Raw genomic sequence first — 18,232 nt, forward strand, 5'->3', positions numbered from 1 at the left:
CCAAAGAAGTACTTCAATTTTGTAATCTCCAGTAAAACAGCACCATGACTCAATGGCATTGCACAATTCAACCATCTTATTGATCAAGAGTTTATGGAATGGCGGAGGAGGCTCGAGGGGCTGAATGAGCTACTTCTGCTCCTATTTCTTATGTTTTTATGTTGTAGAATCATAGAATCCTTACTGTGCAGAAGGAGGTGATTCTGCCCATGAAATCTGCACTGGCGTCTGAAAGAGCACCCCACCTAGGCCCAAACCCCCACCCTATCCCCGCAACCCCACTAAGGGCAATTTATCATGGCCAATCTACCAAACCTGCACATCTTTGAAATGTGGGAGGAAACCGGAGCACCCGGAGGAAACCCACGCAGGCACGGAGAGAACGTGTAAACTCCACACAGTCACCCGAGGTGGGAATCGAACTCGGGTCCCTGGCGCTGTGAGGCAGCAGTGCTAACCACTGTGCCACCGTGCCGCCCTGTGCCACATTGAATTTTCATACAAAGTGGCGAAACTGGAAAGCTGAAAATTTGAATAAAATACATTTTTTAACCAACCTAAGATAATTGAAGTCATGTGTTATTTTGCCAAACATTTAAAAGTCAGGTTTTGACTAACTAGATTGAGTTCTTGGATGAAGTAAGGGAGAGGGTTGATGTGTGTGTGGACTTTCAAAATACATCTCGGGTGATACCTTCTGTTCTAGAGTATAAATTGGGCGATGAGAGCAGAAGTGACTTATGCTCAGAGGAGGGCAGGATACTGGCCTCACGCAATCTTATTACGTATGCATGCACAAGGAGCATGGTGAATCCCGTGCCGTGGGCGGGCAGGAGGCTGCCGTCCATGTTCTTATCTCTGCCATCAAAGGTCGTGGCACCATATTTAAAGGGCACCCAGACAGCCATTCACTCACAGCAAGCCAGGAGCTCTGCAATCTGGTGTTCCAGAGCAGACAACATGTAGACCCACAAGTGAACCCCACCCCCACCTGAAAACCAGCACCAGAGAATTCGGCAGCCGGCGTCGGAGCGGCGGGGTGGGATTCACGCTGCCCCCCAGCGATTCTCCGACCCGGCGGCGGGTCGGAGAATCCCGCCCCTTATCTTTGTAGGATTGGTACATGTGGTGGGGGTGCGTAGACATTTAATTAATTTGATGGACATTGACCAACAACTCCCCCAGCCTCCGTCAACCTCCAGGTAAAGGACAATTGGGAGGACCGCAGACGAGTGTTCCTCCCATTTATACATGATTGTGCATGATGACATGACACATTGACTGTGGTAATCACAGCAATGTGTGAGAACCCTCCTTCAGGCACTATTCAGCTTGCCTCCATTACCCTCTAGATTCTAAATATAGAGACTTTTGCTTTGGCAGCAGTGAAAGACGAACCAAATAAACCCTTGGCAGCCATGACCATTTACCTGGGAGGATTGAGATTCGAAGTTGGCAATTTTCTGCAGTCCACCACACATGACCTGCATCTGACAGCAACAGTAGTCAATCAGCACACAGTGTACAGCAGCTCCACCCCTTGATAGATTCTTACTGGAATCTGATCCATTAGCCATGGTTTATTGGGCATTGTGCTCAGCTGTGTCTCGTTCTCCATGGAGTGAGCCAATAATTAATAGGATGCCCCTTCTCACGACCCTCCTATTCATTCTGAGATCTCTTCCATCTTGAATGCATAAGAGGTTTTACGAACTGCATAACAACCTTAAGGGCTTCAGCATGGTGCATGTGAGTTTTGCCAGCACGTCCAGTATCTTCCACCCTCCCCCTGTTACCCACCAAGCTCCCCCCATCCTCCTACACAATCACCTCCTTGTCATTCCCTTCCTTCCTCTAACCCTTCAATCTCCCCCCATTATCCTGGACTCAATTATCATTCCTGCTCTCTTCCCTGTTCCCATAAATGTCAACTGTTCCTCCCTGTTCCTCCTAACCCTCCCGCTTCTCGAGGCCTGTCTCTCCCCAACACCAACTCCCCCCAATGAGGCCATCCACTGTTCCTCCATGAGCCTTGCACTTCCATTCTAACTGATCCTCTGACTGTGACTGTACCCCTGCCTCCCAGCACCCTCATTCAAATCCGTAATTCCAAATTCCTCAGCTCATGGACCACACCATTTAGATGATCTCTCTATGATCATAGAATTTACAGTGCGGGGACTTCCGGTTGCGGCTATGCGGAGCTAAGCTGCACGATTTGGCAGCTCCCGCGATTACGGACTTTCGGGCTCGCTAGAGGAGCCCCAACGGAATTTCTTTTACAGACAACCCGTGGGGACGAGGAGAGAGAGTTCCCCTACTGACCGGACCCAAAGTGCAACGGCCAGAAAAGCGGCATTGGAGCAGCAGGAGAAGCGAGGGAAAAAACAAAATGGCGGCGGCCGGGGACAAAGAGGAGATGCAGGAATTAATCAAGCGCTGCTTCGAGGAGCTGCGAAATGAGATGCTGGCGCCTATGCTGGCGGTAATCGAAGGACTAGGGATAACCCAGAAGGCCCACGAGGTGCAGATCCAGGAGGTCCAGAAAAGAGTGAGTGAGAATGAGGATGAGCTCTTGGGCCTGGCGATGAGAGTGGAGCGGCACGAGGCGCTACACAAGAAGTGGGCGGAAAGACTCGAAGACCTGGAGAACAGGTCGAGGAGAAATAATCTGAGGATCCTGGGTCTCCCAGAAGGAGTGGAGGGGGCCGATGCCGCGGCATATGCGGGCACAATGATCGGGGCGATGATGGGTGCGGAGGCCCCTTCGGGGACGCTGGAGCTGGACGCGGCGCACCGGGTGCTGGCGAGGAAGCCCAAGGCAACTGAGCCGCCAAGGGCGATGGTGGTGAGATTTCACCGGTTTACGGACAGGGAGAGGGTCCTGAAATGGGCCAAGAAGGAGCGGAGCAGCACGTGGGACAATGCAGAGATCCGAATATACCCGGACTGGAGCACGGAGGTTGCCAAGCGGAGAGCAGGTTTCAACCGAGCCAAAGCGGTGCTGCATCGGAAAGGAGTGAAATTTGGAATGCTGCAGCCAGCGCGACTGTGGGTTACATACAAAGACCAACATTACTACTTCGAAACGCCTGAAGAGGCGTGGACCTTTATACAAGCTGAAAAGCTGGACTCTAACTGAGGGTTTGTGAGGGAGGGAGGTGTTTAAGGGTTGAAGTATGATGGTTGTTGTATATAGGGGGTCAATCACGCGCAGGAAATGTTATATGGGCTGGGGGAGAGAGACTAGGCCGCGACAGGAGCTGTGCCAGAGGGGGCGGGGCAAACTTTGGAAAGCGCGGGGTTTTTCTCCCGCGCGCGGGATGAAAGGCGGGAGGGGGAACGAAGGATTGATTGGGAGATTCCCACACGGGGGGGATCAAAGGGACGGCGGGGGAAGCCGGGGTCAGCAGGTGTCAGCTGACTTACGGGAGTGATATGGGGGGAGCAAAAAAGCTAGACAGGGGTCTAGCGGGGGGGAGGGGAGGGGGGAAGGGGGGAAGGGGGGGGAGGGGGGGAAGGGGGGAAAAAGGGTTGCTGCTGCACTGGCCGAAAGGGAATAGGACACAGAAGAGGTGGTCGGGACGGAGGTCCCCCGGCTGTGCGGCTGGATGTGGGACTGCTGGCAGATGAGGTGGTGTGTGGGAAGGCGAGGAGGTGTATCGAAAGGTACTTGGAGGCCAACGACAACGGGGAGGTGCGAGTGGGGGTGGTATGGGAGGCGTTGAAGGCGGTGATCAGGGGAGAGCTAATCTCCATCAGGGCTCATGGAGAGGACAGAGGGCATGGAAAGGGAGAGGTTAGTGGGGGAGATTTTGAGAGTGGACAGGAGATACGCAGAGGCCCCGGAGGAAAGATTACTTGGGGAAAGACGACGGCTCCAGACGGAGTTTGACCTGTTGACCACGGGGAAGACGGAGGCACAGTGGAGGAAGGCGCAGGGGGCGACCTACGAGTACGGGGAAAAGGCTAGTCGGGTGCTGGCACACCAGCTCCATAAGAGGACGGCAGCGAGGGAAATAGGGGGAATCAAAGATGGAAGGGGAGCCACGGTTCGGAGTGTAACGAAAATAAACAAGGTATTCAAGGCCTTCTATGCAGAGCTGTACAGATCCCAGCCCCCAGGGGGGGAAGGGGGGATGAGATGAGTCCTAGACCAACTGAGGTTCCCGAGGGTGGAGGAGCAAGAGGTGGCTGGTTTGGGGGCACCAATCGGGTTGGAGGAGCTGAGCAAGGGTTTGGGGAGTATACAGGCGGGGAAGGCCCCGGGGCCGGACGGGTTCCCGGTGGAGTTCTACAGAAAGTACGTAGATCTGTTGGCCCCGCTACTAGTGAGGACCTTTAACGAGGCAAGAGAGGCGAGGACCCTGCCCCCAACAATGTCGGAGGCGACAATTTCCTTGATCTAAAAGCGAGACAAGGACCCACTGCAATGTGAATCGTACAGGCCGATCTCACTCCTCAATGTGGACGCTAAGTTATTGGCAAAAATGATGGCCACGAGGATTGAGGATTGTGTCCCGGGGGTGATTCATGAGGACCAGACGGGATTCGTAAAGGGCAGGCAATTAAACACTAATGTGCGGCGGCTCTTAAACGTGATAATGATGCCATCGGAGGAGGGAGAGGCGGAGATAGTGGCAGCTGTGGACGTGGAAAAGGCCTTTGACCGAGTAGAGTGGGAGTACCTCTGGGAGGTGTTGCGTAGGTTTGGGTTCGGAGGAGGGTTTATCAGCTGGGTTAAGCTCCGTTACAGAGCCCCGGTGGCGAGTGTAGTGACAAACCGGCGGAGGTCGGAGTACTTTTGGCTGTACCGAGGAACGAGGCAGGGGTGCCCCCTGTCCCCCCTGTTGTTCGCATTGGCGATCGAACCCTTGGCCATATCACTGAGGGAGTCTAATAAATGGAGGGGGGTGGTCCGAGGGGGAGAAGAGCATCGGGTGTCGCTATACGCTGATGACCTGTTGCTGTACGTGGCGGACCCAATGGAGGGGATGGTGGAGGTCAGGCAGACTCTTAGGGAGTTTGGGGAGTTCTCGGGCTATAAGCTCAATGTAGGGAAGAGTGAGCTCTTTGTATTACAGGCAGGGGACCAAGAAAGAGGGATAGGGGACCTACCGCTGAGGAGGGTGGTGGGGAGTTTTCGGTATCTGGGTATCCAGATAGCCAGGACTTGGGGAGGCCCTACATAAATGGAATCTGACGAGGTTGGTGGACCAAATGGAGGTGGACTTCAAAAGATGGGACTTGTTACCGCTCTCGCTGGCGGGTAGAGTGCAGTCGGTCAAAATGATGGTCCTTCCGAGGTTTCTGTTTGTGTTTCAGTGCCTTCCCATCGTGATCACCAAGGGCTTTTTTAAGAGAGTAGGTAGGAGTATTATGGGGTTTGTGTGGGCTAATAAGACCCCGAGGGTAAGGAGAGGGTTCCTGGAACGCAGCAGGGACCGAGGAGGGTTGGCGCTGCCAAACCTAGGGAGCTACTACTGGGCAGCAAATGTGGCGATGATCCGCAAGTGGGTTATGGAGGGAGAGGGGGCGGCATGGAAGAGGATGGAGATGGCGTCCTGTAAAGTAATGAGCTTGGAGGCGTTGGTGACGGCACCGCTGCCGTTCTCGCCGTCAAAATATACCACGAGCCCGGTGATGGCGGCAACGCTAAGGATCTGGGGCCAGTGGAGACGCCACAGGGGTGCAGTGGGAGCCTCGGTGTGGTCCCCGATCAGGGGTAACCACCGGTTTGTCCCGGGGAAGATGGATGGGGGGGTTCTAGGGCTGGCATCGGGCGGGGATTAGAAGAATGGGGGACCTGTTCATTGACGGGACATTTGCGAGCCTAGGAGCACTGGAGGAGAAGTTTGAGTTACCTCCGGGAAATGCATTTAGATATATGCAGGTGAGGGCTTTTGTGAGGCGACAGGTCAGGAAATTCCCGTTGCTCCCGGCACAAGAAATTCAAGACAGGGTGATCTCAGGTGTATGGGTCGGGGAGGGCAAGGTTTCGGCAATGCACCAAGAGATGAAAGGAGAGGGAGAAGCGCTAGCAAAAGAGTTGAAGGGTGAATGGGAGGAGGAGCTGGGGGAGGAGATCGAGGAAGGTTTGTGGGCTGATGCCCTGGGTAGGGTTAATTCCTCCTCCTCGTGTGCCAGGCTCAGCCTGATACAATTTAAGGTGGTCCACAGAGCGCACCTGACGGGGGCGAGGTTGAGTAGGTTCTTTGGGGTAGAGGACAGATGTGGAAGGTGCTCAGGGAGCCCGGCGAACCATGTCCATATGTTTTGGTCATGCCCGGCACTGGAGGGGTTCTGGAGAGGAGTGGCGGGAGCAATATCTCAGGTGGTGAAAGTCCGGGTCAAGCCAAGCTGGGGGCTAGCGATAATTGGAGTAGTGGACGAACCGGGGGTGCAGGAGGCGAAAGAGGCCGGCATTCTGGCCTTTGCGTCCCTAGTAGCCCGGCGAAGGATCTTGCTAATGTGGAAGGAGGCGAAGCCCCCTAGCGTGGAGGCCTGGATAAATGACATGGCTGGGTTCATAAAGCTGGAGAGGATTATGTTTGCCATAAGGGGGTCTGCGCAGGGGTTCTACAGGCGGTGGCAACCGTTCCTAGACTATCTCACGGAACGTTAGAGGAAGTTCGGTCAGCAGCAGCAGCAACCTTGGGGGGGGGGGGATTGCTTGGGGGGATGGAGGAGCAGGAGATAACATGAAGGGTGGGGGAAACTGGCACGTGCGGGAGAGAGCCAGTGCATAAAGCTATGTAAATATACCATTTTGCCATGTATATATCTTGCTCAGTGCGTTTTTGTGTTATTTTGTTACGGGGTGGTGGGGTTAGTGTTTGTAAGGGGGAAAAATTGTGTTGGTAAAAAGCTTTAATAAATATATTTTTTAAAAAAAAGAATTTACAGTGCAGAAGGAGGCCATTCAGCCCATCGAGTCTGCACTGGCTCTTAGAAAGAGCACCCTACCCAAGCCCACACCTCCACCCTATCCCCATTACCCAGTAACTCCACCTATCCCCATTACCCAGTAACCCCACCCAACACTAAGGGCAATTTTGGACACTAAGGACAATTTAGCATGGCCAATCCACCTAACCCGCACATCTTTGGACTGTGGGAGGAAACCGGAGCACCCGGAGGAAACCCACGCACACACGGGGAGAATGTGCAGACTCCACAGAGAAAGTGACCCAAGCCTGGAATCGAACCTGGGACCCTGCAGCTGTGAAGTAATTGTGCTAACCACAATGCTACCGTGCTGCTCACTATGATACTTGCTGTCCAAAAAATCCACCACCTTACAAAGTGACCAAGGTATGTGTGACATGCTTACCCTCTTAGACAAGCCGTGGATAAACTGGCTTTCTTCCTAGGATAAGACTGCCTCACTTGCCCAGCCTCTGCTGTTTGGGCTACCCGCATCCGATCTCAATCAAGAGGCTGGCATTTCTGAGTGGTCCTCAAGAAGGCCAAACAGCGACCATTCACTTCGAAGTCCAGCTGCAGGCCACTTATATGCAGTCGGAAATGTGAACGTTCTAATTTCTGAATGACAGGAACTTAATTTGAGGGGTTACGTAATTCTGGTGAGTTGGCATTTTAATGAGCTCACATGACATGCAAGTGAATGTAACAGGGCTTCCCGACACCGTTCATTGGGAAGATTGACCCGCCTTTAAAGTATGGCAAACTTGATTGCAAAAGTTCCACTCCCTGTTAATTTTTGACCTCCTGCCAAATTATGTCCACCTATCAGCCGAGCTTCCCGCCGCAGGTGGGCCTGGAAGATTCTGGCCTTGACAAAGTACTACATGGACACGACATTGCCTAAGAGAGAGGAATCAGAGAGTAGTGGTGAGAAGTTGTTTTTTCAGGCTGGAGGAAAGGGTACAATGGTGTTCCCAGGATTCAGTGTTCAGAACGGGCGTAATTTTGAATTTTGCAGATAACACAAAACTCGGAAATGGATTAAATAGTGAGGAGGATGGTAACAGAGTTCAGGAGGACCCATGAGACATGGGGTGAATGTACACTGATCTCTGATAAGAGGCAGGGCAAGGTGAGGAGGCTGTTAAAAGGCATGTGGGATCCTTGGGCTGGATTCTCCCGTCCCGCCTGCCGCAAGAATGCCGAGCCGCATAGAATGGAGAACTCCATGACCTCAGGCGGGATTCTCCGGTCGGCGGGCAGATGCGGCCGGATAACCCCGCCCCTTGTCTTTAAAAATAGGGTATAGAGCACAAAGACAAAGAAGTTATATTGTAAAAACTGGTTAGGTTCCAGCTGGAGTATTCTGATCAGTACACTTCAGGAAGGATGTCAAGATAATAGAGAAGGCATAGGGAACATTTACTAGACCTGTTCCAGGGATGAAAGGTGGAGAGAATGGAGAAACTGGGGTTGTTCTTACAGTGAAGAGGGCAATTAGAGAACTGATAGAGGTGTTCAACATCAGGAAGGGTTTTGATAGAGCAAATCAACAGAAACCGTCTCCAGTGGTGGAAGCATCGTAACCAGTGAACACAGACTTACAGTAATTGGCAAAGGCAACAGAGACAACATGAGAAAAAAATCTTTTACATTGCACGTTGTTGTGAGCTGAGACACACTGTAAGACTGGTGTAAACAGATTTAACAATAGCTTTCAAAGTTGTATTTGGATCAATAATTGAAGTGGAAAGAGCAGGAGAGTGGGATGAAGGAGACTGCTCTTTCAAAGAGCACGGTGGGCCAAATGGCCTCTTTCTGTGCCGCCATTTTAAAATTTTATTTTGATAATGAATGATTAAATACTGATGTAGCTCCAGTGTCAATTTATAGGCAGATCAGGGGCGGCATGTGGTGCAGTGGATAGCACTGAGACTGCGGCGCTGAGGACCCGGGTTCGAACCCCGGCCCTGGTTCACTGTCCGTGTGGAGTTTGCACATTCTCCCCATGTTTCACCCCACAACCCAAAGATGTGCAGGTTAGGTGGATTGCCCACGCTAAATTGCCTCTAAAATTGGGGGGAAAAAATAATTGGGTACTCTAAATCTATATATTTTTTAAAAATTTATGGGCAGATCAATGTGTAATATCCCACATGGAACCTACGGGGCGGGAATGCTTGTCTTCCCTGGGCTCCTTGCAGAATACGAGCTCCCCGGTAGGGGTGGGATTTCTCAATATAATATTGGCCTGTAAGGCACCAACCAGAATAGGAACTCGGTAAGGGTTTACCAGATAGGTACAAATCGTTTGTGTAAATAATACTTTGTTTCATATTAAGCTTGGTGTGGACTCTCCATGACCTTATTAAACTATGTTTCTTATCTAATGCTGTGCTATCTCTGCCTTCGAGACTGTTTGTGTTACATACGTAGACAATGACAGATCACAAGGGATGACTGCATTGAGTATAAAATACAAACTAAAGGAAGTCATTTTATTACTGTCTCAGGTACTGGTTGGGCCCGATTCTGGGCAATATTGGTCACCAGGCCAAAGCAAAGATATTGTGCCACCTGAGAGGAAGCAGAAAAGTTCAGCTATGAACTGCTGAGTAAGCTCTAGGATTGCCACTTAAAAATATATGAGCTAACCAGTGACAGTCAATGCCGATTTGCCAAGGGCAGGTTTTGCTTCTCCAACTTGATTACATTTTCTAAGAAAATCACAGTGTGTTTAGATAATGACAGCAGTGAATAGGAAAAGTGGATTTTCAGAAAACTATTTGGCAATCTGTGACATCAACACCCTGGGGTTTACCAGAAACGTAACTGGACTTGCCGTATGAATACTGTGGCTGTAACAGCAGGTCAGAGGCTAAGAATCCTGCACTAAGTTAATCACCATCTGACTCTCCAAAGCCTGTCTACCACCTACAAGGCATAGGTCAGGAGTGTGATGGAATACTCAAATTTCCTGGAGAGTAAGGGGAGCGCCAACAACAGTCAAGAAACTCAACACCATCCAGGACAAAGCAGCCCACTTGATTGGCACCCCATCCACAAATATTTACTCCTTCCACCACCACCGACGCACAGTAGCAGCCATGTCTACCATCTGCAAGATACACCTCAGTAATTCACCAATATTCCTCAGACAGCACCTTACAAACCCATGACCACTACCATCTAGAAGGAGAGGGGCAGCAGATACATGGGAACACCACCATCTGAATGTTCCCCTCCTAGCCACTCATCATCCTGTTATGGGCCGGGGTTTAGAGAACCCCAAAGTGTATCATGGAGTTCCCCTGACCCACAACTTTTAATAGATTGTGGTATGGGGAGCACCAGCCCATTCTACAGGTGTGGTACAGCAGAAATGGAAAAGTATTTTTTAAAAGCAAAACAATGTATATTCTATGAACTCAAGTTAACCTTTTTAAAACATACAGTGAACATCTTAGCAAACAGCAATTCAAATACAACCCCCAAAGAATACAACACCAAGTAATCCTTAATAACTTCCCAAACAACATCCAGAAGACAGAAGAAACACCTTTCAACAGAAGCACATTAGGTTTACATTCATTACTGAGAATATTTATAATTCTGAATTCATCAAATGATCAAGAGATAGTCTTTTGATGGCAGAGAGAACAGCAGTACACCTGTTTGGTCTGGCTTCAGCTCCAACACTGAAAACAAAACTAAAACACACCCTGCAGCCTGCTCAAAAACAAAAGTAAAAAGCTGACAGACAGCCTAGTTCCACCCACTCTCTGACATCACTGCAGTAGTAAACACCCATTTCTTAAAGGTACTCTCACTGCAGATATTTATATACACACCCATTTATAAACACCTATTTCTTAAAGATATTCTCACATGACACCTCCCCACAAGAAAAAAACAAAAACCATCAACTTCAAGATGGTTCCATTTTTCACCTTTTCACTATCCTTTAAGAAATGCACACAGTAAATATACTTTTTGTTTCAAAACAACATACGCAAACAGGTATAATAATATAGTCCATTTTTTTTTCTTCTTCCTCCACCTGAAATCCTTCTCGATTGACAGTCTCTATGAACAGGAAGGTCTCTGCACGATCCGGCCATTTCTCTACGCCTCAGCATTTCTCTTTAAAATCAAATACTTGAGTTCAATCTGATCACAGAGTCCCTTGTAATTCTCCAACACATGAGCATTGGTTATCACAGCTTTCAGGCAGTCAGATGCCTGTTGAAACTCCGCTGTCGATTGAAATTTTCAACGTTTCTGCAGCAAGTCCATCAGTGGAGCATCACGCAACAAAACCTTTTCACCAATGTTTGATCAAATCCACTCATGCCAAGAAATCACATTATTCCTTTCGTCTCGAGGGTATTGAAAACGCCTCAAGGAAAGTGACTTGGGCTTTTCCAAATTCACTTTTGGCTAGGTTTATCACCAAACCCGCCTTCCTGAAGTCGATCATATAACTCCATCAGATGTTTTAAATGTTCTTTCCATGTCTGGCTGAAAATTACCAGATCGTCGATGTATACCGTGCAATTGGGTAATCCTGAAACGACTTTGTTAGTTAACCGTTGAAATGTGGCTGGTGCGTTTTTCATGCCAAAAGGCAGAACTTTGAATTGGTATATACCATCTGGAATCACAAAAGCTGAAATTTCTCCTTCGCCCTTTCGGATAAAGGTACCTAAGCCGATTGTCCCACTTTCTTAATGCAATCCTCCAAACGTGGGATAGGATAAGATTCTGTTCTTGTAACTGCATTAACCTTTCTATAGTCCACACACAACCGTTGGGTACAATCTGGTTTAGGTACCATCACTATGGGGGAGCTCCATTGGCTGCAACCCACTTCAATTATGCCATTTTTAAGCATACTCTCAATCTCTTTGTTAAACTGTGCCAATTTTAAAGGGCTAAGTCTGTATGGATGTTGTTTAATTGGAACAGCATTTCCCACATCTACATCATGTATAATTTACCTAACTTAATTTCCTTTCAATCTGACAAGGTCCACAAAACCTAGCTTTTAAAGGCTCAACTACCACTGGTAACAACACTAAATCTTTATCTCCACTGGCAAAACTACTACGAACTTTGGATTTCTTGTCCGCTACCCATTTCATCACATTTTGTGCAACTTTTAAAAAAAATTTAGAGTACCCAATTCATTTTTTCCAATTAAGGGGCAATTTAGCGTGTTCAATCCACCTACCTTGCACATCTATTTTGTGCAACTTTTAAATGTTGTCTAGCCAATTCACCTGCTTTATTTAATCGTTCTCTAAAATTTGACACATAATCCAATAATGTAAGTTCTGGGGGAGGATTCTCCGACCCCCCCCCCCCCCGCCGGGTCGGAGAATCGCCGGGGGTCGGCGTGAATCCTGCCCCCGCCATTCTCCTAATTCTCCGACCCCAAAAAAATCGCCCAAGCGTGAATCGCGCCACCCGCTTCGGAGAATGGCAGGGACCGGCGTGACGCTATGGGCCCCGGGGCTGCCTGAATTCTCCCGGCTGGATGGGCCAAAGTCACGCCGACGTGACCATGGATGGGCCGAAGTCCCGCCGACGTGACCTATTTAACGGCGTCAACCAGTTGTGATGGTTGACGCCGGCCAGCGCAGAGGTAGGTCTCTGCGTGGGGTGGTCGCAGGAGAAGTGACGGCTCGGCCGCAGTCGGTGGGGAGGGGGGGGGGTGTGGAGTGGGGGGGGCGGAGTGGGGGGGGGGTGTGGAGTGTGCGGGGTGTGTGGAGTGGGGGTGTGCGTGGAGTGTGGGGGGGGTGTGGAGTGGGGGTGTGTGGAGTGGGGGTGTGTGTGTGGAATGGGAGGGGTGTGTGTGTGGAGTGGGGGGTGTGTGGAGTGGGGTGTACGTGGAGTGTGGGGGGGGTGGAGTGGGGGTGTGTGGAGTGGGGGTGTGTGTGTGGAGTGGGAGGGGTGTGTGTGTGGAGTGGGGGGTGTGTGGAGTGGGGTGTGCGTGGAGTGTGGGGGGGTGTGGAGTGGGGGTGTGTGGAGTGGGGGGTGTGTGTGGAGTGGGAGGGGTGTGTGTGTGGAGTGGGGGGGTGTGGAGTGGGGGTGTGCGTGGAGTGTGGGGGTGTGTGTGTGGAGTTGGGGTGTGTGGAGTGGGGGTGTGTGGAGTGGGAGGGGTGTGTGTGGAGTGGGGGTGTGTGTGTGGAGTGGGGGGTTGTGTGTGGAATGTGGGGGGGAGTGGGGGGTTGTGGAGTGGCGGGGTGTGTGTGTGGAGTCGGGGGGGGTTGGAGTGGGGTGTGAGTGGGGGGGTGTGGAGTGGGGGGGTTGAAGTGGGGGGTGGAGTGGGGGTGTGGAGTGGGGGTGTGGAGGGGAGGTGGCGAGGTGGAGAGGAGAGGGCGAGTGCCGGGGATGGGGGAGGGTGAGTGCCGGGGATGGGGGAGGGTGAGTGCCGGGGATGGGGCAGGGCGAGTGCCGGGGAAGAGAGGGCGAGTGCCGGGGAGGAGAGGACGAGTGCAGGGGATGGGGGAGGGCGAGTACCGGGGATGGGGGTGGGCGAGTGCCGGGGATGGGGGAGGGCGAGTGCCGGGGATGGCGAGTGCCAGGGATGGGGAGGGCGCGTGCCGGGGAGGGGGGTGGGCGAGTGCCGGGGAGGAAAGGGCGAGTGCCGGGGATGGGGGGGGCGAGTGCCGGGGAAGAGAGGACGAGTGCCGGGGTTGGGGGAGGGTGAGTGCCGGGGAGGAGAGGGCGAGTGCCGGGCTTGGGGGGAGGGCGAGTGCCAGGGACGGGGAAGGGCGAGTGCCGTGGAGGGGGGTGGGCGAGTACCGGGGATGGGGGAGAATGAGTGCCGGGGATGAGAGGGCGAGTGCCAGGGAGGAGTGGGCAAGTGCCGGGGATAGGGGAGGGCGAGTGCCGGGGATGGGGGAGGGCGAGTGCCGGGGAGGGGGGTGGGTGAGTGCCGGGGATGAGAGGGCGAGTGCCGGGGATGGGGGAGGGCGATTGCCGGGGAGGAGTGGGCGAGTGCCGAGGATGGGGGAGGGCGAGTGCCGGGGATGAGGGAGGGCGAGTGCCGTGGAAGGGGGTGGGCGAGTGCCGGGGATGGGGAGGGCGAGTGCCAGGGATGGGGGAGGGTGAGTGCTGGGGATGGGGGAGGGCGACTGCCGTGGATTTGGGAGCGAGTGCCGAGGATTGGGGTGGGCGAATGCCGGGGATGGGGGAGGGCGAGTGCTGGGAATGCGTTATGTTTGGTGATCACCCAGCAATGTTGGCCGCCGTGGCGGAAGCCGCACTTCTACATGTTGCCCTGGGGGAGCAGGAGGAGGAGCGTGCCAGGGAGGTGGCGGAGACTGCCGCAGAGGAGCATGCTGCAGGCAGGCAGGAGGCAGCCGCCCAGGCTGGAGGGCCGCCTGCCCAACAGGACGAGGAGGAGGTGCACGAAGAGGGGGAGGCGGAGGAGGAGGTGGTGCCACGGCGACGGAGATGCCCGATGAGGCCCCGTGTGTACCAGACCCGCTCGTCGTACCAGGACCTCACGGACCAGGCATGCAGGAGGAGACTCCAGATGAGCCAGGAAACTGTATCTGGCACTTGATGGCACACCTGGCACTGCATGGCACTAGGGCAGGACACCCTCTCCCCGTGGCCGTCAAGGTTACGGTGAACCTTTATGCCACCGGGCCATACCAGGCGCCGAGTGGGGACTTGTCCGGCTTCTCACAGACATCGATTCACCGGTGCATCCGGGCAGTGACAGATGCCCTATATGCCATTGCGGACCTCTACATCCAGTTTCCTGTGGACCGGGCCAGCCAGGATGCCCGGACAGCGGACTTCACTGCGGCGGCCGGGATTCGCATGGTCCAGGGCGCGATCGATGGGATGCACGTTGCCGTGCGGCCACCTGAAGATAACAGGGCTGTGTTCACGAATAGGAAGGGGACCTATTCCATGAACATTCAGGTGGTCTGCGACCACCGCATGATGATCCTGCACACCAGCAACCGGTACCCGGGCATGTGTACATGACTCATTCGTATTGGCGCAATCTTTCATCCCAGGCATGTTCGAGGGACGCCCCCCCCGGCTGAGGGGCTGCTTGCTGGGCGACGGGGTTACCCGTTGTGGTCGTGGCTGATGACGCCTATACGGAGGCCACAGACTGACGCGGAAAACCGCTACAACAATGCCCATGCAGCGACCAGGGGTGTGATAGAGAGGTGCTTTGGGCTGCTGAAGATGCCTGGACCACTCTGGAGGGGCCCTCCAGTACCCGCCAGATAGGGTCGGCCACATCGTTGTGGTCTGCTGCGTCCTGCACAACATAGCCCAGCAGAGGGGCAATGTGCTGCAGGCACAGAAAGGGGAGGAGCATCAAGGCGAGGTGCAGACCTCCCCAGATGAGGAGGATGGGGGCAATGGTCAGGACAGATGGGCTGGACATGGACGGGAGGCTGCCCACCGTTACTGGCTGGGCCAGTGGGCACGGGACAGGCTGATAGCCGCCCGGTTCACTGACTAGGGGGGCGTGGGAATCACCGAGCATGGGCACAGACTGCACACCACGGCACCAGTCGACCACCCTCACCCCCCGACTCACCCGCCACCAACCACCCTCACCCCCCACCACCAACCACCCTCACCCCCCCACCCACCCACCACCCACCACCAACCCCCCTCACCCCACCCACATGCATACCACCAACCACCTGTCTTTTATGCTCTAGGCGTAGCATAAGCGGCTTCCTTGTGGTGCACTTGACAAAGGAAGGTTCAGATGTGAATATAACTTCAACATGTTTATTAAACTATTTACACTTCTCCTACTCGGGTTCGCCACCACTGTTAATCCTTCTATAGCTACTCAGACTGACTAACCAGTCTGCTACAATCCACGTGGTGGGTGTAATATTGAATCAACCCTGTGTCTCTACTCACTGACTGTCTCCACGGGAAAGAGGAAGATCATGTGTGTTGTGTCCTTTATATATACGTTGGTGTAATGCCCTCCTGTGGTCGGGTGTCACCTCTGTGTGTATCGTGAATGCCCATTGTTCGTGTCCTATCTAACTGTTCTATTGGTTGAGTGTCTGTGTGTCATGTCTCTGGTGCTCCCTCTAGTGTCTAGCTAGTCTACATGTATTTACATTAACCCCTTGTGTCTTTACAGTGATGCATATCACCACATCCCCATTTTTTACATGTTACATATTTTCTGTACACTTAAAGAAAATTGAACAAAAAACAGGTAGATAAGTTATGGTATGTACAACTCATGAGAACAGTGATTAAACAATAAGTCCAAATCAAATGTGCGAGTCCAAAACCCTTCAATCATCATGGTCAAATGTCTCTCTTGGTGGGGTGGTGAGTTTGATGGTGGCATGTCCTTGTGAACGCCATCGGTGTCCCTGTGCCACAGGAACCAAGAAGTGGTCAAATTACTTCTCTGTCTGATTTGGAGTATTTTTTTTTCGATGTTTGTGATGGTGATGTTGGATGGCATCTTGTAGCTGATAAGTCGTTGACGTTGAAGAGGTACCATCAACAGTATCATTCGAGGTCATGTATGTGCCATATGTGGAAGTTGGATAATACTGTGCATACTGGTTTTGGCCAAGTGCTGTGTAGGAAGGGTGATCCTGATGAGAACCGTTGAAGCTTGTCGAATTGGAAACAGAATTGCAGCTCGCATAAATACCGAGTGTTGGTGTGAAACTAGAACCTTGCATCTGATAGAAATATGCAGTCTGGCAAGGCTGGGGTGCAGCAAATCCTGGGCTGTAACTAAGGCATCCAGTCTGCAGTGCAGATTGTGCTTGCGGTAGTCCTCCTTCGATCTTGATTCCATAAGTGGGTGATCCGTAGTGCTGGTCTATTTGAGAATATGCTGCATTGACTGCTGGCTGCTGCATTCCTGAATACTGGGTATGTCCAGCATAAGCTGCCATTGACTGCACTGCTGGTGTGGAAAGAATGTGTGGGTATGGTTTGGAAGGATATAGCTGTGGTGAATATTGGTGTATTCCTCTTGGACTGTAGCCACTACTTGTTATTACTGGCCCAGTGTAATTGTCAAGTGACCCATCTCCTGTCGTCATCGTCACCCTGAGCGTGCCGTCACTGAGGTTGCGGCACTCCCTGTCTGGAGTAAAGTCCGGCTTACGTGAATCAGAGTTGCCGTTTGGTTGCTCTCCACCTGGAGTCTGGTCTGTTTCACCTGAGTCAGTGTTGGTTTTTTGTTGCTCCCCATCCGGAGTCTTAGCAGGTTCACTGGAGTCAGCTGAGATTTCTTGAAGCTGTTGCTAACTTGCTGTTGTCTCTTAATTTGGCTCTGTTTAATTACGTTTGCTCAAGAGTCGCCAGGTATCTTTTGACACCGCCACAAGGTTCAGAACCGAATACTGATCAAAGACTCGATACACCAGTTAGTAAGTTGAAAAGCAATGCTCATTTATTTACACACAGTCAACTCTACTCATGCATAAACTCTACAAACTAAACTACCACTATTGCTAAAAGCCTATACTTAGCTTCGGGTGCCCACTCAGTCAGAGGAACAATGGCCGTTGTTCGGTTCTGAGGCTGCTGGGTTGAGCTGTTTACAGGATAGCAACTAAGAGCGTCTATCTCGTAGCGTGCGTTGACTCGGAACTTACTTGGTCTGACGTAGCTGCTCGGCTGGTCTCTCTTCGCTGAGAGCCAAGGCCAAAGAAGAAAGATTCTCTCTTGGGGAATACTTTTTATACCCGAAAGGGCTTCGCACGCTTTTGGGCGGGCCTTGAACTTGGCCTCAATTAATTGGGCCTTTCCCAATCATTCTTATCGACCTTCCTCCAATAGAGGGGTGGGTTCTCTGGTTGCTGGGCGTGTCCTAGGTGGCCGTTGGTTTGCTTTGTTTGAGTCTCCTCTGGCGCCAGGGTGTCTGCCTTAACATTGTCTATCTTAAATGTTTCCCTTTTGTCCCTGGAGATGGCTCGTTAGTATGTAGATGGCTTAGCTGTACCAGTCCTGTCTGAGAGCCAAGGCTCTAATCAACAGACAGACCTTGCAGCTGCTTGCTTTTTCGGTATTGTCCAATTTTCCCTGCATTCTTTGCAAGTGACCATTTTGTAATCGGGACGTGGCCATCTCAGATGGCTACAAAGCTCCACGTCTGGAGTCGGAACATGCAGGAATGCATTGACTTGTGGAGATATTCGAGCGAATGAGGTTGTAAGTAACGTGGTGTCACCGGAGTCACCAGTGGTCTCACAGTGATCGTCGAGTGCCTCTGTACACACTAGCTGAGGTCTGTCACATTGCATATCTTGCATGGGAAGTG

The 18,232-nt window shown here is 52.1% G+C and overlaps 1 protein-coding gene and 1 pseudogene across 1 annotated transcript in view; one reads left to right on the top strand and one right to left on the bottom strand.

The window, feature by feature from the left end:
- LOC140394791 (tektin bundle-interacting protein 1-like) overlaps window positions 1-18,232 on the top strand; it is a 66,098-nt gene that overhangs the window by 17,291 nt on the left and 30,575 nt on the right. The window lies entirely within an intron of this gene.
- Window positions 7,433-17,009, bottom strand: LOC140395750 (protein phosphatase EYA4 pseudogene; annotated as a pseudogene).

The sequence above is a fragment of the Scyliorhinus torazame genome, chromosome 18 (assembly GCF_047496885.1).
Source record: "Scyliorhinus torazame isolate Kashiwa2021f chromosome 18, sScyTor2.1, whole genome shotgun sequence".
Lineage (NCBI taxonomy): Eukaryota > Metazoa > Chordata > Chondrichthyes > Carcharhiniformes > Scyliorhinidae > Scyliorhinus > Scyliorhinus torazame.